This window comes from Camarhynchus parvulus, chromosome 1 (assembly GCF_901933205.1).
Source record: "Camarhynchus parvulus chromosome 1, STF_HiC, whole genome shotgun sequence".
Lineage (NCBI taxonomy): Eukaryota > Metazoa > Chordata > Aves > Passeriformes > Thraupidae > Camarhynchus > Camarhynchus parvulus.
Window position 1 is genome coordinate 96,877,317 of NC_044571.1, and position 24,915 is coordinate 96,902,231.

Consider the following 24,915-nt stretch of genomic DNA (forward strand, 5'->3'; position numbering starts at 1 on the left):
GGTAGCATAGTGTAGTATTAGCGGCAATCCTGACAGGAGCATGGCCAGCTTTCCAAGAAAATAACACAAACATCAAAACAAACTTAAGAGTTGTTAGCCAGATACATCTTATCCAATAAAGCAAATAAATTTGATGTAGTCTTACACGAGTTTCTCACCAGCAGGATAAAGCACCAGCATAAGCCCTGGTCTCATGGGCAAAGCCAGAAGAGGCTGTGTTGCTGACCCTCAGGAAAAGGCCACAGAAAGAATCAAACCTTCTAATTGCAAGGCCACAGTGCATTTTAGGATGCTGGTTTCTGTAAGATGCCTGGGGAAACACTAATGTTTCAGCCTGCAGGGCCACACAAGAAAGCTGCCACACTTGCACTTAGACCAGCTGCCCAAGCCACTGAGCCACCTCTGGGGCAAATGCCCCCAAGAACCATCTTGCACCGCTCCAGCCACATTCCTACATTTAGTGAGCACTAGTTCTGGTTTTGGATGATCTCTTCCAGGTGTTTCTTGCTGGTTAACTTCACCGGCATTTTGGCAATGTGTCCTTGCTAGCACCAGAAACATGCATAAGCAGCTGCTTCCCCTGCAGACTTCAGGAGTGCAGAAAGCTAAAGTACCTTCAGACACTGCTTACTGTGTCTGAAGTAAGCAGATGTGCTTACTGGAGGACCAACTGAAGCCTGAAGGAAGGGGGTTCACAAATTTTAACCTACATTTTAAAATAGCATTTTCCCGGATGTATATTGAAGTTTGTTAGATCTTCCCCACTGGTCAGCAGTATCTGCCGCCCTACTCATTAGGGAAACATTGTATCTTTGTAGTAACTTTGTCCCATTAAGTGACATACTTTGGTATCTACATCTGCCTAGAAAAACACAAACTTCGATTTTGTATCATGCACTCCTCTGATCATTTTCTGTAACCAACTTCTGTAGGTTACAGGGAGTTTTATACAGCACATAACCATGCACCATTTTACCTAAATTTTCATCCATAACTTGCAAAAAACAGATCCAAATACACTAACCATTTTGTCTTAAATAAACCCATTAAAGTGTGGAAAATTAAGCCACAATCCAGTATCAGGAAATGTATGTTTGAAATTGTTTTTATCCCACTGTGACCTCTGCAATGTACTACACTGCACTGTGCTCACCATCTGCGTCTCTTCCTAAAGTGCTGAACCACCATTTGCTTTTGTTTGGGGTATTTTCACACACAAATCATGAGTTAATGTTCAAGCAGGAACTTCAGCTCCCGTGGGCAGCAGAGATTCGTTCAGAGATTGCTAAGTGATACAGATCTGCCTATTTCTGCAGTCAATAAAGCATGTGGCCCATTTCTGAGCAGGATAAAAACACTACACTACAACAGGGAGAGCTACTCCAGCCCTCACCACTCATGTACTCGTACATGAGCTAATCATATGGCTTCTGTCTACAATCAGCCCTAAGTATGATGAGTACTACCAGTAGCCTTCTACCTTGTTAGTGTGAAACTAAATTAACATTTGAGAAATGCTCCATGATCCTTCTTTACAAAGCTCAGCTGAAGCCTCAGGGCTATTTCAACAACAGTACCACCTTTAGAGCTGGTACCTCGCTGTCTGCTGCCCTTAAAAGGATGAACAAGGGAAGACTTCACAGGACTCAGGTGTATTTTACATGTGTTCTCCATCACCCCCGAGACCCCGCCTATGCTCTGTGCTGAGTTTGGCAAGGCAGCACAGAGCCAGGCACCGGTCACCTTGTAAATCCCTAAGGGGCTCTCAGTACCTTACACCTCTTCACCACAGCTGAGCTCACAAATAATTTTTGTTTTCCTTGCATGAAGGCTAGGTATTAAACTCTCTCATCACTAAAATTAATTGATCAAAGCTCATTAGTGCTAAAATAAAAATGTACATTCAGCTTCAGGAATTGAAGGGATGTTCATTATGTTGTTTTAATAAATTGTGAATCATTTTACAGCACAAGAGTCAGTCAAATCCTAGTTGTCATGCAAGCACTATTTACCACAGAAAAATAGTCACTCTTTCTGCTCAGGAAAGAATCTCTGCAATGGTCAACAACAAAACCTATCCTGATTTTGACCCCACTGATGGAAGGACTGAGGCAACAGACAGACTTCAAACTTTACATCATAGCCTGGAAGTCCCTCACTTCTTAAGTATGTCAAGCTATATGCTCTACCCTCTGTGCCTGATCTTCTTTTCTCTAAATAGGAAGTAATTCATAACAAACACATAAAATTATTTCCTTCCCTTTAAGGGTGGGTCATAGTCTATTTTTACATACTTTTGTATTTCCAAATCCTCTTTCCCCATATTTATTTATTCAGGTCCCCGTATGTTCTGACCTATATTCCAGGGAGAGAGAGATTTCAGAGACTTCTCAGAGACTTTTTTTTTGGTGCACTTTTTGCTGATGCCCCTCTGTCAAATATAGGATTGGCATAATGAAAAATGTTCTAATTCTTTATTACATCACATGTGACTTTTCCTGTTAAAAATGGATGCCAACATAGTGTGGTAAACTTGTTTTCTCTGGATTGCTTCATCTTTTACTTTACTATGCCTGCACTTCATGGGCATTTGTCTCCTAATTGTTGGATATATTAACATACTCACATAATTAGAGAGAAACCCATAAAAAAATCCAGGCAAATGCAAATTACAGCTAACATGGACATTTTCCTTTTGGCAAGATGTAGCAGAATGCATGTATGATTATGAATAAACGACAGTTAAAGTTTTAGTGGAATTATTTACTTCTTAAATGGCAAAACATCAATGGAATCCAGTTACCTGACTCTTAAGATTCTATTTATTTATCTGATTTTTTTTCCCCCTTGACACATCGTCAATAGCATGTTAGCTGCTTGTTTTATATGACAGACTGGAAGCTGGCAAACAGAAGCAAGCAAAAATACCACCTGTTTCTCTTTCAGGGATCCTCAAGTGCTGGCAAGCATCTCTACCAGCATGCTTTTAAAAAAAGAGCTAGACTTGGACCCTACAAGAGCTGACGCACACATTTAAGCTTGGCAATTGAGAAGGTCCATAGAAAGTCACACAATAAGCCATGCGCAGTCACAGAATAAGCCAAATCTTTGAGAGATTTGGGCTTCAAAGTAGAGAAGATACACAACACCTGATGTGCAAAGTTTGCAATAATTGGAATTTATGAACAAGAACACAAAAAAAGGAGTAATTTCTCCTACAGATATCAGTAAAAATATAATGTATCTTTTAAGGCAGATGTAATGGCTTTTAGAAGTTTGCAAGGGTAAAAATTCTTAAAACCAGGCAACAAGATTTTACAAGTTACTTCTCAGTTTAAGGATGACAAAAATGAAGTGACAGCCACTAGGGAGAAAGTAGGAATATTTCAACAAGGCAAGACAAAGGTACGGACAGCTTTCCTTAAAATAAGCCACATATGCTTTATAATGTCACCAGAGGATACCTGTCAAGGCTGACATTCATGATCTATTGACAGCAAGATACCTTCAGGGTGACATTCTACATTTACTTTTAGTGCATATACAGATCAAACATTACAAAAATATTACATCAGTACAAAAAAGCTAAGAATTTTCATGTGTGTGTGTGTGTGTGTGTGTGTGTGTGCTGGCTGTCCTTCTGGTCCTAGAAACATTAATCAAAGAATCACATTCTTCTTGGATGTCTTATAAATATGTATAGCTAATAGAGCTTCAGAGGAAAAAAATATTCCTTAAGAAAAGAGGTGAATGGAGAGAAAGCAGGGGAGAAAACATTTAGCTCTTACTGGCTCTGCTTCTATTTCAAATACATAACTGTTTACAAGTCTTCGTTTTTTAAAATGTTCATTAATAACAAGCATTTGATTACGTTTGGTAATACTAAGTTTTGTTTTTCTGCTATCTTCCTCTGCTATTTATAAAAGCTTATATACACAGGTGACCAAGTACTAATTCAGCAATACTAATTTTGGGACTATCTCATCCCGATGTTGATCAGCCAATGAGAATGCTGCATGTGCTAAATAAGCTACACTTGATAAACTACATTTACAAAGGTCTTCAAAAGCAGCCAAGTGCTCTAAGGCACATGTTGTAATCAGGTTAGAAAGAAATTCAAGACCTGCAAAAGCAGAACCCCATGGATTGTGACTATGGTATGCTCCCTGTTGGGAAGATTCTCCATAGAACATTTGAGCTTCAGTAACTTTCATTTCCATGAGGACAGTGGAAACAAATTTCAGATTTCCTGTTACCTTAAAAAAACCCTCACATTTCCTGGAGGCCAGCTGGGCTCTTGGTTGACTCAATGAAGATTACTGGTACAAAGGAGCAAAGGCAGAGTTTCAAGTGGATTTTCCACACTTTCTGCTCTGTTTTACACTATCTAAGTTCTCTACTACATGATGAAAACAAATGCTAATAAGAAAAGAGAGGAGTGGACTATGACACTAATAGCTTGCTGTTTTGGGGACTACTGAGTCAGTGACTTGAGCTGTTTCAATAAAGAAGCAGGAGACTGGGAAATGAGTTCATGTTCTCAGCAGTCTAGTGAGCTGAAGAGGTATTTGAATTTTCACATGAAAGCAAAAGGAGATTGTGGCTGGAAAATACACCTACACAAATACAAAGTGTGGTTTTTTTTTTTAAATAAGTTTCTTTTAGCTCTGGAATAAATCAACCGGAATATTTCTATAATGTAAGACAAAAACTAGTTGGCACTAATTGCTGACCATTCAGTGAATATACTCTTTATTGCTTCACAGCAGAAAGCCATTAATGAGCTTTCTAATTTTCAGAGATGTGATGGCTTAATGGGGGACATGCTGAGACTCAATGGGGTCCTGTTTGCCAGTGGAGGTTTGGGAGAGACTGTCACCACATGAAACACTTAGCAACACAGCTACAAGTGTTAGTTAATTTTTAATGACATACTCTTCCATCTTCAGAAATTATTTTAAACTGTTCTTTATTCTCAAACTCAGATTTCAGTTGCTTGCTTTCTTTGTTCTCTAATACATAAAATTAAACCCCAAGATCACAGAAAAATGTCAACAGCATTTTTTTTTAATTTTGGGGGGTTTTTAAAATATCCATTTCATACCTGCCAAAGAGGAAGAAAAGCAACATATTACACAAATCAATAGAGTTTAAACTTTAACTCTACTCTTTCTCTTTTCCTTCAGACATGCAAAACAAGAAACATTTTCTTTGGCATTTTTTAATGCAAAGAAATCAAGCAAGCTTTGTCTAGTATGAAAAAAACTCTATGTATGAAAAACACTCTGTGTTAAACAACTGTACTCACTGTAGCACCTTTTGCCTCTGTGAAGTGGCTCACTGGTGCAGATAAAGGGAAAGAATCGATGGAAGAGCTTGCCTTGCAGAAAAAGGTCTGGGGCTGCAAATCACTAACATCTTTACTCAAATAGAAGCATATTAACAGGAGCCTAGAGTCACTTAGGTAAAAGCAGCTGTCTGAAGACTCAGGTCTTAACCATAACAGGACTTTTTGTTGTCTTCAATTTAAGTTACAGTAGGACATTTGGTATTGTAGGACTCATTTCAGACTTCAGCAACTGCAGAGGCAGGAACACAAAAACCAGAAACCCAGTAAGTCACAGGCTACAGCTATGCTTACTTCACCAAGCAAGACTCCAGTGACACACTCTGCTAGCCAAAATGTCTGGGTCATGAAGTGTAGAAGACAAGCATTTGTTATGGTAACATCCACCTTTCTGGGCACGAGGTGCTAACCACCCTGCACGCCAAAGGATCACCAGCAGGTCTGCCTACAACCCTGTGCATCTGCTGGAACAGGGATTATTAGCCAAGTAACTTCCTTTGCCTGGAGCTCCTGGAGAGCAGGTAGGGGGTTCTCTCCTTGCATGCTCTGCGCAGTGCTAATGCAAAGGAACCACAAACCAGGGAGCAGGGCAAGACCTCCTGCACATGTAGGTGAAGTCACTTACCCAGAAGAGGGACACACTGGCACACCTGCACTACTAAACATGGCTCTGCTCCTAGATGAAGATGTAACCCACAGAGCCTGGAAATTCTGGCAATCCTTTTGCTCCAAAGCAGCATTTCTTTTTGTTTCTACATTTGCTGCCGCAACAGGAGAGAGCACCAAGGAACCTGGGAAGGTGAACAGAATAAATGCCTGAAATTCAAAACACAGAGGCAGCAGAGCCCAACCTACTTTGCAATACTTCCTCCCACAAGAGAGAAGATAATAACAACAACCACTTCAGAGCCCTCTACTGATACCAGAGTAATTTATCAGCGGAGCACTTTTCATGGAATAGACTGTAAAGAGCAACCACCTCTCAGAGAGGAGATGAGTGCTTGTCTGCAGAGGATCACAGACCATAGCAACAGCACAATCCAAAAAACACTGACTTTCAGCAAGTTTGAGCTGAGAGAGCACACCATGAAAAACTTGCTTTGTGTTCCTGTCTAAGCAAGACTACCTGGGCCTGCATGGGGAGCTGCTTTTCCAGAAAGACAGCTGTCATTCCTGCATTCCCCATTATTTCAATGTTGCAAAATGAAAGTCCTTGTGATTTGTCACCTGGATCACCAGGAGTTCTAGCTCTCGAGCTTTTGCAAGTCACTAAATGCTTAATCTCTGCATGAAGAGTTTTTAGAGCCAGTGAGCTCACAGGTAAGATGGCCACACAAAACATTTAATGAATTTCAGTGCATGGACATTCTCATCAGATCATTCCCATGAGGGCATCTGCAGTTCAGCAACAGCTTCCTCACTGAAGGGCCTATCAGGTAAGAAATCAAAGTCAAATTGGAATTTTATGTGAAGAAGAATGATGGCCTGAAGTTCTGCTCACAGCCTTTGGAGGATGAGACCCTATGAATGAAAGAAAAAAAAAGTAAAAAAGTACATGTTCTAGACTTGCCACTCCCAAAGCTCCGTTTTTATCTGTGATTAGCAGGCATACAAATTGCTGTAGGGTGCAGTCATAGCAGAAACACAGCCAAGTGCTTTTGTGCAGTGCAGAGCAGCACAAAGAGGAGACGTTCCTGCAGCAGACATAGCAGGGGGAGCACAGCTGAATGGTAAAATTGTTCAACTCTCCTTTTCACCTCTTGTTGATTGTGTCCCAATATCTTCTGCAAAACCAGGACAGTGCAGCTGTGTCCATCACTACTGTAACCCATTCTAAGTTTTACCACGTGCCTAACGGAGCTTTCATAATAAAATTCACTCATAATTACCACCAGTGTCAGGGGAACCATATACAGCTGTATGAGCAAATGAAAGAATTACTCCCTTAATACATATTTAATAGGCCATAAAATATCCCTGTACAACCCCATATTATACTTTGTCTACTTCTGCTGTCTTCAATTCAAGTGCAATAGGCTAAGGCAGTTATCTAAACGTTCCCTTGTACAGCTGCTGTCCACCACTCCTATGGAAAAAGAATCAAATTAATGGCTACAGAAAGTATTTACTCAGCTTTGTGCATCTCCAATATAAAGCCCATAAATCATGGTAATGTAACTCTTATGCATCTCAGAAACAACCATAAAGACACACGAATTTCAATTAAAAGGGCTTGTGCCATGTTCACTAACAGAAATACCGCAAGACTGACTTGATAATAAATTCTAGGCTACTAAAATATTTTCTTCAGTATCAAATTGTGACAATCACCTTTCATCCTCTTCCTTTACCAAGAGGGGCAAGTGTGTAAAGCCAAAAATGAGAAGTGAACCCTTGCGAGTCTGCTTCCTCTGTGAACCCCTCCCTACCAAACTCTGAGTTAATTTCCAAGCTATTGACCATATTCAAACCAGTAACACTTTGTCAAAATACATTTTATCTCACATTAGGCATAACCCAAGTAGGTAAACAGAATGCCAAGAAGAGCAGAATTTTGCTAAAACAAATGGCTACAAATCTCTTCTCACAAACAACAAGAGGAAATGGCCTCAAGTTTAGATTGGATACAAGGAAAAATTTTCCCATCAAAAGGGTTGTCAACCATCGGAACAGGCTGCTCAGAGATCTGGTTGAGTCAGCATCCCAGGAGGTCTTTTAAAAGACATGTAGATGTGACATTTAGGGACATGGCTTAATGGTGGACTTCAATAATTTTCAAGGTTTTTTCCTACCTAAGCAATTCTGTGATTCCTTTAAAACTAAGTGGAAACCAAACTAATTTGCACACATTTTTCAGTTACATTTGTATTTATCATCTTGCTAAAGGCAGCATTTTAAGACTCAGGAATGAGCTTTTAATTCAGACTAGATTCCTTAATGCAGTGGTTTAGTCTAATCACAGAAAGAGATGCTAAAGGAACTTTAATTCTAGTTTCAGAAGTATCACTGTCTCTCAGAACTATGCAGATCCACATGAAAATGTTTTGGGTCTATGAACACTTGTAATGATTTTGAAAGCAAATGTATTATATCAATACGCAATTTTCAAGTGCCATCTAGTGGTTATTTTTTATTTCACGTTGGAATCTAAAAATAAACCTTCCCTTTTCCTTATCCTTAAAATTTTTTAAAAGTTTGTTATTTCTATTGCTTCCTGTTATTTTATAACATGACTCTTGACCATGCAATGGTAAATAGATGCTTGAATTAAGCCTAAGTTTGAGCATTCTGATGAACTGAATTTGGGCCAGAAAACAGCTGATTTCAGAACTAAAGAATTGCAAGAGAAAGGTGAAAAAACCCCAACCTTATCCCTCTTACCCATGGAAACAAGGCACCAATGTCAGTTCATTATATAGAGCTTTTTCAGTACAACTCAATGACCTCTTATCATGAGAAAATTCTGACTTGCTAGAAGTCTGTAAGTAACTAGGGTGTCAAATCAATTCTGATTGATTTGATTCTAAACACACAAGAAAATCCTAGAGAAAATGCATGTTCTAAGCATTCCTCACACTGGATAAAGCAAAAAAATCCACAGGGCCATAACAAAAAGTTTCTGCTTTACACTCAACCTAACCTGTGATATTACACAGGCCCAAAACTTAAAATACTCAGCAAAATCTGACTACTTAACATAGTAGTCTCTCAATGGGAACAATTACTTCATGTCTTCTGTGTCCCATCTCAAATACCCTCTTATTCTCCAAGTATAAGGAATTGGGCTCAGCAGGTATCTCAGAAAATGGCTAAATGTGCACATGCAGTGGTGTGCCCAAGACAGCATCAAGCCGCCCATGTGTACCATGCAGACAACCTGTGTGAAACACGCAGAGCATATAAAATCCTGAATCCAATATGTCTGGAAAGACACCTATATGCGCTTCCATTCCACCTGGAAAATTGTGGAAGACTGTGTCAGGCAGCCAACCAATAAAGGAAAGTATCTGGGCTTCTTCACAATGAACCTCTGAGAGCCTAAAAGTAAGCTGGTTCTATTTCTGTAATATACTTTTGCAGAGCTACAGTAACACACAAATAATTTTGTGCCCACCTATGGCTATAGAAAAAGTATTAGAACTCAGAGTCTGAGACAGAGCCAAAGTTAAAAACATATCATAACTAAACATCATCTTTGTTATTATTCTACTGAAAGACTTGTTAGCTGTGGCAGAAACAAATTCTCTGGGGAAAAAAAGAAGTAAAAATGCTTCAATCTTATTAATTCTGTCTTGAATTCAAAGCACTTCAATAAAAGGTGTGAACATTGCTATCTTCCTGACTTTTGCAGTTTGGAAAGAGTCTAACAGAGATGAAAAATCTTAGACAAAAGGTCAGAAACAAATTCATGGTCAAACTGGGAAGAGAGCTTTTAACTCTGATCCCAGTCCCTGCTCCCTTCTGCTGTCTCTCCCTTCCAGAAAACAAAGAAACTGAAAAGAAAACTTCCACATTCAGCAACCTTTTTGTGTGCTTGTTCCGTGGGTAATGACAGACACACTACACCTGCCCAGCAAGGCACACTTTGGATGCAGCTCAGAGGAGGCAGTGGAGTGACAGGCAGCTCATGCGCCTGGCAGGGCCACACTGCTGCCCCTGCACCCTACAGCCCCTGCTCAGAGCCTTGCCGAGCCAGCAGTGTCATCCCACCATGGCACTGACAGCAAGGAGCTCGCTGGGCACCCCCATCTGCTCGTGTGAGCTGGCACTGCAATGGACAGCCCTGGGAGCACCTCACTCGAGATCCCAGCCCTGGCTCCCACTCTTCAAAGTGCACACAACTCCTTACACACACTGCTGAACCTCCCTGATCCAAAGCTCATCCAACAGCCTCAGTGTAATAACCCACCTACAGGCCCTGGAAAATTTACAGGATAGGGCAACTACCCCATGGCAACTGGATAAGAAGCAACACAAAGATCTGGAGATGCAGGAAATCACAAAGCTGCCCCTGAACACAAGAACAGGGCATACATATGCAATGGCTGAAAAAAAAACTTACATAACACACAGATGAAAGGAAAAAACAATGTTACTTAAAAAGCCCTCAGAAGGTAGAACGCTATCTTATACCATGTATAACCTCAATAAAGCAGCCCCAGTTATTTAGCACATTAAACTCCCCTTTAAACACCTATCAAAATAATGAAAATAATTTAAAGTTCTCTAGTTCCATTATCCCGTTGGCTAAATTGTTGTACCCAGCTAATTCAGTTAATCCATTAAAAGGGCATGGAAATTTTGGCCTACACTGCTCCGGGTTCTTTCTAGGATGAGAGTACTTTGTGTATTCCCCCCAGGTGTGTCCCGTCTAAGAGCCCATGTGTTAAAATGATACGAGCCAAGTTAGCAAAGCAGTTCCCCCAGGATGCTACACACTACCAGTAAGTCTACTGCTCTTTTTGCTGGTGAAATGTGAGCTAAAATTCTGCATGGAGATTTACAGTACTTCACTTGATGAAAAAGGTCTAAAGATCAAACCCACACAGCTTATGAAATTTTTAAAAAGTAATTTTACTTTCATACCACAATTTTTAAAATTGCTTTAATTGAGAGCTACATGTATACCAGTATGAGCTAGAAAGCCCTATATAAGGGGAAACAATGTGTAAGTGTGTAACTGAGTAGGCCTGTATTTCACTGATGGCAATTCACTGCAGCATTACGGCCACATTCTCCTGAAGCTCCATGGATGTTGAGGATGAATGATTTCAAATTCCTGAAGAAAACAAGCTACCAAGAAAATGTGTTATTTGCCACGGAGGTAGCTTGATGCTAGAAGCCATTTGAGAGTTTTTCCCTAACAATCTCTCAAATAAGCTTTGAACTAAACCATCAAAAGTAAGCAGGGCTGTAGACAATGCTCCCATTCTCAAGCATATGCATGCTCATATGCAAAAATGCATCACCACCTCGAGTTCTGCTGAACATAACAGTCTCTTTTAAGGAGAACGAGACTTGGCTTATTTTTAATTCATAGAAAGACAATCACAGGATTCAGCAACATCCACTTCTGAAGATCTAAAGCTAGAAATGTGACATGAGCTGCATGTGAAAGATTTAGAAAAAAAAATTACTTTTGCATTGCTCCTCTTAAAATACCATAATACAGTTATTAATTTTTATGCATTAACAAACCATTATTTCAAGAAAAGGGCAATATTAAATACTAAATTCAGCAGCTGGGGGTCTCTAGTCCTGTTCAAGGCAGACCTAGCTTCAAAGCTGAACCACATTGTTCAGGACCCCACCCAGGGATAGAGAATCCATCACCTCTTTCACCACTCTCACAATGGAGGGTATTTTTCCTTATGCTTAACCCAAATTTCCCCACCTGAAACTTCTGACAATTACCTCATGCCTGTCCTTTCACTAGACATCTCTAAAAGGAATCAAAGTCCCTCTTCTTCATAATGATCCTACAGAGATTGGAGTCAGCTGGAGCATCCCCTCAGCCTTCTCAGGTGAAACACAAGGAGCTCTCACAGCCTTTCCTGGTATGTCACATGCTCTGACCCAACCCCCTGAGTGGTCCTCGACAGTGCTCCCTACAGTCACTCTGTGTGTGTATTCAGTCTCAGGAGCTCAGAGCAGGAAAGCCCTCCTCGCAACCTGCTGTCTACACTCCTGCTCACGCAGCCCAGCCTACCCTTTGCTTTTGTGGCTACAGGTCCTGCTGCTGAATTCTAGTCAACTTACAGGCCATTAGGATCACCAGATCTTCTCTGCAAAGCTGTTTTCTGCCTTTCTTTTTGTTAAACCTCTTGGGTTCCTGCTAGCCCACATCAACTTTCTCAAGTTCCTCTGAATGGCAGCTCCTGTAATCCACTACTTCCACCAATTCAGAGTCACCTTTGATTTGCTGATAGTGCACTCCAACTTGTCATTTGTACCACCAATGAAAATATTAAACACTGGCACCAGTATCAGTCCCCAAGGAACACTGCCAATAACTCTCTGCCAGTTCAGTGCTGGCACAGCCAGTTTTTCCACACACTGCAGTCTATCCAACAATCAATCTAGCTCTAGGGATGCTAATGAAAGTGTCAAAAAACTTGGTACCATCAAAGTAAACAAGGTCCTCTGCTCCTCCTTTGCCAACATCTTTTCCTCTCCACCACTTCTTCACACTCAGGAAGAATTTGCCCATGGTAAATTCATGTTTAACTGTATCCTGTCTTATTCTTGCTCTTCATGTATCTAGAAATGACTTCCAGGAGGACCAGTGCAGCAGTCCTCTCAGTGACCAGGCTGAGGTCAGCCTGCTGTTTCCCAGATGTTTCTTAGTGCCTTAGAGCACAATGAAACACCTCAGTCTGATTTCTTCTGCCTGCATGATCCACAAGAATGATAACTGTTTCATTTGACCTGTGGTGACCTAGGATTACAACCATGCAACCTGTTTCCCAGCAATTCCAAATGCAGAAGAGCTGGAAATACTGGTATCTGGAGAACAAGCAGTACACCTAGTTTGCCTCAATCCTTCCTGTTTCTTTCAAGAAGCTACCCAAATACTACAAACCGAAGCTTGCAAACACCTCAGCCTCACTTAAAAAAAAAATTTAAAAATCCATGAAATCTAAACACAGCAAGGTATTTTAATTGTGTTTGAAAATATGAGTCCAATTTAGTCCAAGCTTTCCTCTGCATTCTAAATTTTTAAAAAGCTTGGTTTTAAATAGAGGGAAGAACAAGAAGTTACTGTGATTCTGAGGCAAGCTCTAAAAAAACCTCAACTCAGCAAGCAAGACAAGAAGAAGAAGCAAGTGAGCTTCCTCATCAAATAATGTGTGGCACCTAATGAACAAAATCTAAAATCCAGATATTTGCCATCCTGAGAGGTCTGCAATGGACAGGTTATTCACAAGTCTATTGTTCTAGGCTCAAGGGTTTAAACACAAACAAGTTTTCCCTGAAAGTCTAGGTCCCTGATGAGCTGGTAAGCAACTGGACAAACAACCACATATAATTTCCTCACAAAAACTTACCAGAATCAGTGAAGATTCCAAATAATGTCAATAAGCTTGGACAGGACTTTCCAATCTAATTTTTAAAATAACTTGCTCTGTTTGCCACAGTTCGCAGTCTGGGAGAAAACAGGTGGGAGGCCTTTGCAATACTCTAGAATTGCCATAGGATACATTAATTTGGCAGCTATCTCTGGGGTGCATGGGTCTTTCACAAGCCTGGAATGGTGACACAAATAATCTCACTGCAAGAGACTCGTCAGCCCACTCAAGAATCAAACAGTTGAAATCATCTGAGACAGTTCCTACTATGAGTAGTCTAGGTCTGCACTGAAACCACCACAAGAAGCAGAGAGAGATTTTTATTTTCTGTTTAAAGAGATTTTTACTGGAGGGTCACTTTAGAACACAAAAAGCTCTCAAACATGGCCGTGGATCCTTGCTTATTAAAGGCTGGGCCTTAATGAAGCCCTCTCAGAATGGGTGGATTTCATGCATATGTGAACTCGAACACATACCCGTCATTAAGCAGCAACACAGAAACACTGAGTGGCCCTTTGTCTTCATCTCCTGATGCCCATTCGCAATGTAATACTACTCACATTGCTGGACCCTTTTTGTCATTTAATAAACAAATTGAAAATAAAACAAACTTCATCAATAAAAAGTTTTTAAAATATGAACCAACAAACCACAATCCATTTAGGCTGTCATCACTCTCAAAAAATTATCTCCATGTGTATCCAACATTTTCAAAAGACTGGGGAAACAGGTGGGTTTCTCCTGAATACTCTGGGTATCAATGATGGCAGGCTTCTGTACACAAGCAAGTACTTGTTATGTAGTTTATTATTCCTTGTGCTCTTTGAATGAGTACGTTCTATCACCTATGGTCATTATCTGTGACCCGAGCTCCTCTGCTTACATAAATTGCAATGATGTGGTGAAGGAAAGAAGCAGACTTATCTGTGGATGTGCCAGGTTATTTGATCAACACTACCTTCTTCACACTACTATATAAACTCAGAAGAGAGACTCCTTTAGTTCAGTGGGTTCTAAGGACCTGTTTTTCCATGATCAATGTTAACACTGTCCTGAATTCTTGATGTTTGGGATGTTCATGAAGTTACAAGTTAACACTACAGACAGCTTAAAAATTTCCTCCAGACAGGAAAATTTTCCCTCTGGAACACGAAAAGTGGAAGATGAACTCACATGTCTGTGCTTCAACATCTTTTCTGTTTTCATTGCATCAGATTAAATGACTCATCCCTAAAACTGGATTTGTAAAAACTGGCTCTTGGTAACTCTTCCTGATGTTGGCATTAAATACCTCAGTTTGCTGTATATCACAGTTAAATTATAACAAGTCAAACATTTGGCTAAAGCTTAGGAAGTGCAAATGAGTTCTCATCATTGTAAACATTTTTAGTACAAGGGCAAAGTCAGCTCACAGGAAAAAGTACACCACTTCCACAGTCAATTACCTTTAATTCACACTTCCAGTGCACGGGCCTATCCCTGCAGGAGAAATCCAGAGACAGCAAAGGCAGATTCCCAAAACGTAAAGGCAAAGTATTCAATATAAAACATTTACAGGCTGAAAGAAAAAGAAGGATGCCTCAGGACCACCCACGGCAGCAACAGTAACTTCCAGTACAATACAATCAGCCAGAGGGATGATTTAAGTAAAAAAAGAACTGTAGGAAAACATTTGATGTAGGCATTCCTAAGAAACACTGAGGTCTGGAAGGAGAGCACTAACACATAAAACACAGGTTCCCTCTACTGCCAAGTCCCATAGTCTGTGATTCAGCTCTTCGAGTGCATATGAAGATGTGCGAGTGAATATGAAAAGTGTGGAAAACATCTGCCTTTTAATTTGGGGGTCTGTTGTTGTCAGTTATTCTATTTTAATAATGCCTTGTACACCTCAAAAATACTGAGTAAAACTGTAAACCAAAGAGTGGTAGTCAAAAACTATGTTGCCACAAGTAGACGATATCGGCTTGTACTGTTTTGTTAGATCTCCTTTTGGCAAGATTTTCTGGAGAACCCCCAAGAAAGTACCAGAGGCCCATAAAAACTGAAAGGAGAAGTTCTTTTAGTAAAATGGATGATTTAAACTTTGGGTTCTCATGTTTTTATTATTACCTATTTAAAACTCACATTTCTTACCCAACAGTCAAAGAAAAGGTGGCTTCATGAAAAAAACTCAAACATTCTGGCTGCAGCTGAGTGGTGAAAACTGCTCCTGTAGTTCTCCAGCAGAGAAAAACCAAAACAATAAACTTCCAGCCAACATAAAAAAGCCACTTCACAAGTAAGCCACACCTCAAACAAGATTGGATAGTTAAGATTACAGGTAGGCTTTATGGATTTTATCTTCCTATCTTTATAACCACAGAGAAGCAAAGATGGAAATACTGTTTTTCTCAGTTCTTTTGATCACTACCGGGAATCTTCGCTGATTGTATAACACATATAGAATGCAGTACTTGTGAATGCCTCCAAACTTTTAATGAGCTTTACAAACTGCATTATTATGCTTATGCAGATATTCCTAGATGGAAATACAGATATAAGTTTAGACAAGATATATCTACATCTAACTTTGCATACATGTCAGGTCATAAACTCAAGGTTTTCCACCCAGCTGCTCTTCTATAGGACAAGTGGCAGCTGTGCCCGCAGACAAGTCAAAATATAGTTTACTGAAATGAAACTATCAATACAAAACTATTCACGTAAAAAGAGTAATTGCTGATGAAATCCCTTCCTCTACATTTAAGGAATGAATCTCTTTGAATAGAGAAGAATTTTCCATTTTTTTCTGTTGAGGGGTACAGGAATGTTATTGAGGTTTATCTTTTTAATAACGATTTGCTGTACAGCCAGTTTTCAATTAAGGAATTGATCATGTCTAAGTAATTGTAAATGATACAACGAAGTCAAAGATCACAGGATAGATTCTATTTGCCATAAATTTGATTTACTCAAATGTGGCAAATCTGCTTTCAGTTTTTCTTGAAAGCTGATCAGACTACCTTTTCTGCTTGCACTAGGAACCACAGCAGAGAGATTTAAACTGCAGAGCAGAACAGTAACAACTACCTTCCACCTTTTCACTTCCTGCAGTGAACTCACTTGTTGCAGAAGGAAAACTATTTGCCCCTCAAACTTTGCCTTGCTCAGAACATTCACCCACCACATGGAACAGAGGGGAGCAGAAGCCAGATGGGCATGACACTGACCACCCAGTGCTGATGAATAAAGAATAATGAGCAGCCCACAATGCACCCAAACACTAACTGCCAAGTCTCCTTACTCCTGCTGTGTCCTTATGAAGGCAGCTTTCTTTGAAAACACCCTGCTCAATACAGCAGCTGCCATCTCAGCGTTCCTTCGATCACACTACCCCATGGCAGGTGAGTGGCTTTGTCACCCACATCTCTGCCTGCAGCTACCACGGGGAAAAACACCCTGTTAGAGACACCAGGAGACCTGAACAGCATCTCGGCCGCCCTTCCCTTCCTTGCATGAGGGACTGCAGGAAGCCGAGTGTGGGCAAACCTCCAGCGTCCAAGAGGGACATCTGTGCAGCAGGGCTGACAAGTGCTTCCAGCTACAGCATCAACCTCGAGGCACTGGGGCTTTTTATGCTGCAGATTCCTTTCCTCACTACATAACTCAGTGCTCTTCCTACGTCACTGAAGTCAGCAGAGATTTCACTTGAAACGGACTCAGCTGCCTGCAGAGCAATGCCAAGCTTGGGGCCATACGTGGCCCCATTTGCTCCACAATGCCCACTCTCAGCGCATTGCCAGCCTCCTCTCCAAGGGCTTAAAGCTAGGGTCGCTGCACACCTTCCCATCTGCAAGGCTCACACCTGCAACAGTAGTGAACTGACTCCAAAGCAGCCTAAAATTATCAGGAGAGAAGATGCATAATAAATAAGCAAAAAACCAAACAAAAAACCCGCCCCAAAACAAAAAAGGCCCTAAAGACTAACTCCTTCCAGTTATTATTTAGATGCTTGCTCTGAGATTGATACACAAGTGTCTGTGGAGGGAGGGGATGTGACAGCAGATATATTGGACAGCACAGACAAGATTATAAACAAGCTGAGTGTGGTAATCATCACACACAAAAACCCAGACCCACAAAACCATCTCTCTGGAGAAGAGAATCAAACCAAACAAAAATCCCAGGTTACTTTCTTTTCTACCTCTTTGTCTTGTTTTGTTAAGGAAGCCCAAAAGTCTCTATTATGACACCAGAGAAACTATATACAAATATATATTACACCAAGCTTAGACTCAAAGCTAATTTAAATCAGCATGCATGAGAGATAGGAATACAGACCATTACTGAACTACTGATACCTTTGTATTCAAAGGGTTTTCTTATTCAACCTCAGACAATTAGAGACTGTGCCTTCCGTGCTTCATGGAAAAGCACCCTTCACAATGCAGGTAATGACCCACAATACCTATACCAGGTTATGGAAATAAAATCTTATAGAAGGAGAAAGATCCAGAAAGAGGAAAAGCAAACTGACAGCTTACATAATGTTTGAAAACCTCTACTGGATCACTCCATGCCTTCACTCTGGAGCAGCTAGCTCTTCACCACAAAGAGTCCCCAGCAAAGCCAAAGATAAATAAAATAGATAAATCAGGATAAATAAAATAAATGCATTCAGGTTTGTAATTTCACATTTTGTAGACTCTAACTGAGCATCCTGTATGCACTGTTATCACTTTGAATGGATGTTCAATGAAGAAAGACTGACTTTGCTATTTTTTCAAGTGCTATCCAAAAAAGTTCTAATGTAATTCTTATTGCTTTGCACAATAAAAGCATACTGAAATGCAGTCTTTTAAAATGGTCTCACTGGAGAAAGTATAAAATAAGTAATTTGCCAGAAATCAGACTTTCTACTCTGTTGTATTATACATACAGTGAAATTACTAAATTGGAACAGCTGGGATACAGTTTAACATGTACAACTTTTGCATTTTGTACCTCTATCAAATTTGTTTATTTTACTGTATACACATATTTACAAGAGCCAGGAGAGGGGAATTTCACCCTTGGAGAGAGAGACTCTTCTGAATTATGAATTGCTTTATGACATTAAACCCTAACAAGATGCATCTCAGACCACTTATGCTGGAGCCTGCTAGAGCTCAGTGTTAAGATGCACAATATGCAAGCTCTGTATCAGATTAGAAAGCACTTACATCACTCAGTGAGTGTTTGGTATTTGACATTTTGTTTTCTCTGGACTACCTGTGTCACATAACTTTTCAAACACCATTACAAAAATTCACATCAGCAAAGAGAATTTTCTACTTTTTAGGCTATGGAAGTTATCTTACATATACAACAACAAGCCCTTATTTACACAGGAACAGTTAACTAAAATCAACTCAGATGTTTTCAGTTCTTACTTCAGGCAGGCTTGTTTACTCTCAGATAGCTTAGGCTTGTTCCTCAACACCACAAAGCTCAGAGGATGACAGGGAAATACAGCTGTACCAAATGTTGGAATTTACATCCATGGCATGTGATTGTCAGTGTGTCACAAAAACCAGGCTGATTTCTGATCAAAGAATCCACAAAGCTGAAGCCTCGTAAGACAAATAATTTAGAGAGTTCACTACTTTGATTTAGGTTAAACGGATTTATGAGCTTAGAAACAGGACTAAGTTATTGTAATTTGAGCAGCTGAGCTGTGTAGCTGACTATACATGCACATTCTGGCCTACAGCAAAAGCCAGGCCAAGCACATTTCTCCCTTCTGAGTGTCAAATGATAGGAGATTTGAATGAAGAAAATTCCAAGAAAGGGGATTTATGGAGTCTACTCACTTCACCTCACCACTGGGACAACAGCACTCCCAGCAGAAGCTGCAGACACCCAATCAACAAAACATCCCTATCCCATGATCTGCTGCAAGGTCCATCCCATGGACTGGTGTTCACACCATAACACTCACCAGGTGTCCACATGCCAGAGAGCACTGACCATCAGGAATTCTCCACATGTGAAAACTCTGCATGGTGTGTCCCACCACATGCCTGGCCACATACCTAACACAACAGCTAGCTCCTAATGCATCTCTCATGATGACACAAAGAGGGACACAGCAGCACCTGCTAAGTGACTGCAGTGGGCTGCCCACTGCCATAGGAACAGACAGCTCTCCTACTACAGCTGAAGTTTGAGATACAGGGTTGCAGATCAGTGACACATTACACAGCCCGTTTGTTCATGACTGAATGCACTGTTAAAAGGCTCAGACACATCATCAGATGGTGGCCAGATACAAGTAATCCATCTCATCCTAACTCAACAAAGTTGTTGACAGTAGTCAAAAGCAAACAAGGATTATCTGGAATTCTGTCTGTGCCCTGCACACCTCAATTTATGCTTAAAGGAGAATGGCACAATACTGGATTGGCTGAGATTTAAATTAAGACAATATTAAGATACAAGTTACAAACTTGCGTTGGAGGAAAATGGGGAAACAGGCCTCTTCCTAAACAGAGAGACAGTATTAGATGCCGTAAGTAACCAGTACAATCTTGAATCTTGTAACCTATTTTAAGTCACAGACCATAACCCCAGCAAGGCCACCTTCTTCAGCTGACTACACCAATTCACAGTACCTAGAGGATCTAGGAACTCGATCTAAGCTATCAATGAACTCCTTGTGCCCTCTGAGCTCTAAAACCATTGGCTTGACAAGCATGAAATTTACCCACCTTCTTCCCCCATCAGGAAATTTGGATGAATGGGCAACAATGTTAATTAGAGTATCCATCAATCTGTAGCAAAGAGATTATTCCTGGGGAAGACATTATAGTCTGGAAATGCTGCAAACTGGAGATGCCTGCTCAAGTCTGGAGCCAAGGGCTCAGAAGCCACCCAGGACCCAAGCAGGCGCCTTCCCCATGAGAAGGAGAAGTGCCACAGAGACACAAGTAACTGTGAACTGCATGGCCACTCCCAAGGCTCATCAGGATGCTCCTCACCTGTTTGCTCAGCCTGAAAGCTATGATCAAGCCTGCTAGTGCTTCAAAGTAGATCAAGTTTGAGAAATGCCATCATACATGTAGGAACTGCAAGCAGACCTGCGGGTGTATCCCTGTAGCTCACAACAGCCACAGAAGAGGCCCAGGTTCATGTACTGGCACACTAAGAGGCACTGGTGCATCAAGCATAATCCCCAGGAAAAAAACTTTTGTCAGGAGAGAGTTGTACAATAACAAAACTTTCTACGTTTCACATACGGTCTTCAAATACTCAAGCAACAAAATCCTTGATCTAAGCATCTCACAGCTTAAAAGAGTACCTGAAACAGAAGCCAATCTCCAGCTGGAAAATGTTCTCAAAGAAACCAGAGATCTGAGAACTATCCTGACTCAGCACAGTATGTTTTATGATATTGGGTATAGCTCAGAATTACAGAAACCAGAAAATACAGTTCCCCCCAAACTCTTAGGGGCTTATCCACACAGACTGTCTGAAAGTCATACACAGAGTATATAACTAAGGAAAGTGAAATGCTCTTCACCATCACCCCCTTTCCCCTCAATGGATCCCAAACCTTGCCTGCTAACTCCTAAGATACTTTAAATCTAAGAGGGTGAGGGATAAAAAAGAAAAAAAAGGCAAAAAAGGGGAAGTAACAGAGGCATAGCAACACATCTGAATACCTACTGAGATGCTCATGGATCTATCAGAATTAGGACAGATTGTTGCTACCTGCTTTACCAAGAAAGAGAGTGAGAAAGGACTGGGAAGAAAGTGGGTTTATCCCGAGTTTCAAAAAAAGTCTTTCCTCCTTTCTCCACAGCTTCTCCCTTTGCGGAGAACATAATCAGTAGTAAAAAAGCTGCTCAGATACCTAATTGATAATGAATTTCAAAAGAAAAACCTTGAGTTTCATAGGTTAACTCTCTCATGAAACAGAATTTCTCTTTAAAACAAAGCTTCGGCATAAGGGATACTAATTCCTAATATTACCCATATGACCAGAAGTTACTTTTGCTTGCAGGTTGATATAGCTTGGACATGTTTACAAACACAGCTGTGAAACGGAAGTTGAAAAACCACTCATATTTCCATATGTGTATTCCTGGGCTCTTTCAGACTGTTCTGAACTCCTGGGCCCAGCCTCTTTGCTCTGCCAAATTTCCCCAAGCCAGCCTACGGAGCTGCTCCCAGAGATGCAAGACTCTTGCAGTTGACACTGCACAAGTATGCCTGTACACTGGGCATAACAGAGCCACAGAATCAAGCCATTCCCTTAGGTGTTGGACTTGATGATCCTTGTGGGTCCCTCCCAGCCCAGAATGCTCAGGGCAAAGTTTGACAGAACCACAAAGATACAAAGAGAAAAACATTGGAAAGGGCTCCGATTTTACTTCCATAAGCTCAGCGCCTGGAGAGGAAATTCTCAAGTCTCCTATTTAATATGCAAGATGAAAAATATATATAGTAAAAACCTTCATATATGTGTTATCTTTTATATACATATATATAGATATACAAACATATAACCTGAACAAACAAGAGACCACAAAAGGAAGAAATGTAAGCTTTCTGTGAAATCTTTCATACTCCTACTTTATACTTCACAAGATGCATTTTCTTGTTAAATTTTCCTTCTTATTTGCAACAGCAACCTACATGTTATTAAAATATGTATATATATAAATACACTGCTGTCTCAAATTCTGCAAACAGTAGAAATGAGAAGCATTTTAACTCCAGCATGGACACACATATACCCTTTTATTATTCTGAACCATTTCAAAATCTCCCCTGGATTTATTTAACTACATACAGTCAGTGGAATGTTCCAAAATAAAAATTCTGCATTGACAACCTGCTATTTACTAATAAATAGAGAAAGTGTATGAACACAAAACTGCGTTAGGAGAAAACATCCTTTCCCCCAATAGGCACTCCTAGAAGTAGTGATGCAAACCTGACATTTCCTGACTCAGCAGACAGGCTCCCTGTCAGCGCTGTGTTTAAGGACAGAAAGAGTCCTGTTAGCTGCCAGTGCTATTCCCGGGCCGAGCCAGCAGAACAGCAAGCGGATAAACAGATCGCAGCCCCAGCTCTGCGTCACCAAAGCTGCCCACCAGGTTTTGTCTGTAAGACCAGTTTCTGTGCGTGCGACCCATTTCCCTTTCTCCCACACGGAGCCCAACAGGATAGCAGAGCTGCCAGACAAGGCAGAATCAGGCCTAAAATTAACTATATCAATCACAGTAAAACCATAGGAAGAACACAATTAACTCTGTTCCCCCAGTCTGAATTGTGCAGGACAAACAATGCACATTCCTACCATTCTTCCAGCTTTTGCATTCAGCAGATTTGTCACAGAAACCCTACAACCAGCCCACAGCCAAACCTGATTTTTTTTTTTAACCCCATTTTTGCCAGGAATTCCTGAACATTCTCCTCCACTTCCCACCAATGTACTTCTGTAGTTACTAGCTACCTTCAAGCTCCATTTCTAGTTTTGCAAAAGCATTTTGGTGGAATGGACAGACAGGTGTCCAAAACCACTGCAGCATTCCTATGTCTGGAACTTTAACCACAGCATTTAATAGCCTAAAGTAACTGTGATTCCAGGTGGTTACTGCTTGGGAGTACAATATATCTTTCAAGGTCTGCCATGTTCATCTCAATGGGATCCTTATCTTGATCCGATTTTCTTTTAATGCAAAAAATAAATTGGAAATTAATACACTCTCATAACAGAAAGAAAAAATAAAACTATAAATCTTATCCATTGTTTTGTTTTAAAATAATCTGACAGATTTCAGTATTAAAAAATTAAAGTTCTTTTACAAAAGACTGGGAAACAGTACAGTGAAGAGAAAAATGATGACTATTAATTCATCTTAATCCTACAGAACACTATTAGATACTGAATGATGATGCATGAGGAGAAGAAGGAAAGACACATCAAAAAAATGTTAAAATCTCTCTGAACAAAAAGCAAACAACATCCAGAACACCAAATCAGAAAACCCCCACTCCAAAAACGCAGCACAGCAAAATACCCAACATTAAAATAGGTTTTTTTAATAAATTGCCCCGCCAGCTTCTAAAATCAACTAGAATAGCTACATCTATTTTCACACCTTGTGATTAACCAAATTATAAAAGGTATTCTAAATAATGGCACAGGGTATTAAAAATATCTGTGTTTATAAAATATCTATATCTAGCCACCTTCCATTTAGCATTAATAAATTATTTTACCCCCAAATATGCTGTTCCAGTATCAGTCAACAGCTTTGCAGTCTCTTCTTTAATGGTGTACAAAAATAAAATCTCAGAACTGTTTTTGTAAGAAGTTATCTTCAACTTTTATTGGATTGACTCCCAACAGAAGTCCTAAAGTAGAAAAAAAATCTGAAAAACCTACACCCTAGGCACTTTGAGAATCTGGAAAAGTACAGAAATGTGTACAAATATAAGGCAGAAAAATATTTTACTAGTTAGTGCAGATAAGACTTGTTTTAAAGAAGGTCTACATTTACCCACATTGTTGTGTGCATTTTGGAAGACTTTATGCATACCCTCTATCAGGCTTTCCATTAAAGCCATCCACACTGAGAGCAGCAGGATTAACCTGTACAGAAAGGCTACAATCAATGTAAATGACAAGAAAAGAAAACAATCCTTCCCCAAATGTACCTGGTACATTTGTATCCATATACATTTTCAGTGTCTCAGCTCTGTCAGAGTCAATGGTCTTACTGAAAAACACCACCTGAGTGAGATTTCTCTTTCAAACTAATTGGAAGGAACATAGGGACTCTCACAGTAAGGCTGCAATCTTCACAACCCCTGCTCCAGTCCAATTTTGTTTCAAAATGGGAAGCACTGCATTTAAATTCAAGAAATTAGAGATATACTAGGTATGATTGCAAGTCCATAAAGATGTATTTGAAACTAGACTTACAAGAGCTGGTTTCAGGTAAAAATAATCCTAGTTGGTTTGGTTGTTTTACCTCAAGAATACATCATTAAAACTATACTATGGTACCGAGTTTTACAAATAGATTACATAAACTTGCTACAAATGTGTAGATTTGTGATGCTTTTGGATATTTGATAATTTTGATCGGAATATGCCTTCAGTACATTTACATTCCTATCCTTCCTCTTCAGATTCATGGAAATTATGCAGAAGAGGTAAAAGCAAGGTAGCCCTCATATAAATTTGGGTGCAACAACAAGGAAGTGTGCTAGGATGGGAGCTTCATCTTCCTGTGGATCAGGTAACAGTTTGCTGGCAAGAAGACAGGTGGCCCATATGCCTACATAGGATCTCATGGCTTTCCCAAAAGCTGTTAACTACCCTGTGAAGAGTCACAATAATGCAGTATACAAGAAGCATTAGGCGTCAGGTAGGGATTACTATTCCCCAGTGCTAAGTCATGTATTTGTTTCTGTACTGTACAGCAGAAAGCAGCTTTAAATTCACTGCAGAAGTAGCTG

General features: G+C 40.2%; 1 protein-coding gene across 13 annotated transcripts in view; it reads right to left on the reverse strand.

Annotated features, from left to right (window-relative positions):
• Nucleotides 1–24,915, reverse strand: part of BBX (BBX high mobility group box domain containing) — a 140,468-nt gene that overhangs the window by 65,798 nt on the left and 49,755 nt on the right. Inside the window, exon 1 of one of the 13 annotated variants that reach the window (XM_030960854.1) lies at nt 5,973–6,068. The exons of the other annotated variants lie outside the window; for them this stretch is intronic. The gene's annotated coding sequence lies outside the window, so the exon portion shown is untranslated. Of the gene's footprint in view, nt 1–5,972; nt 6,069–24,915 lie in introns of those variants that run through there. 13 annotated transcript variants of the gene reach the window in all.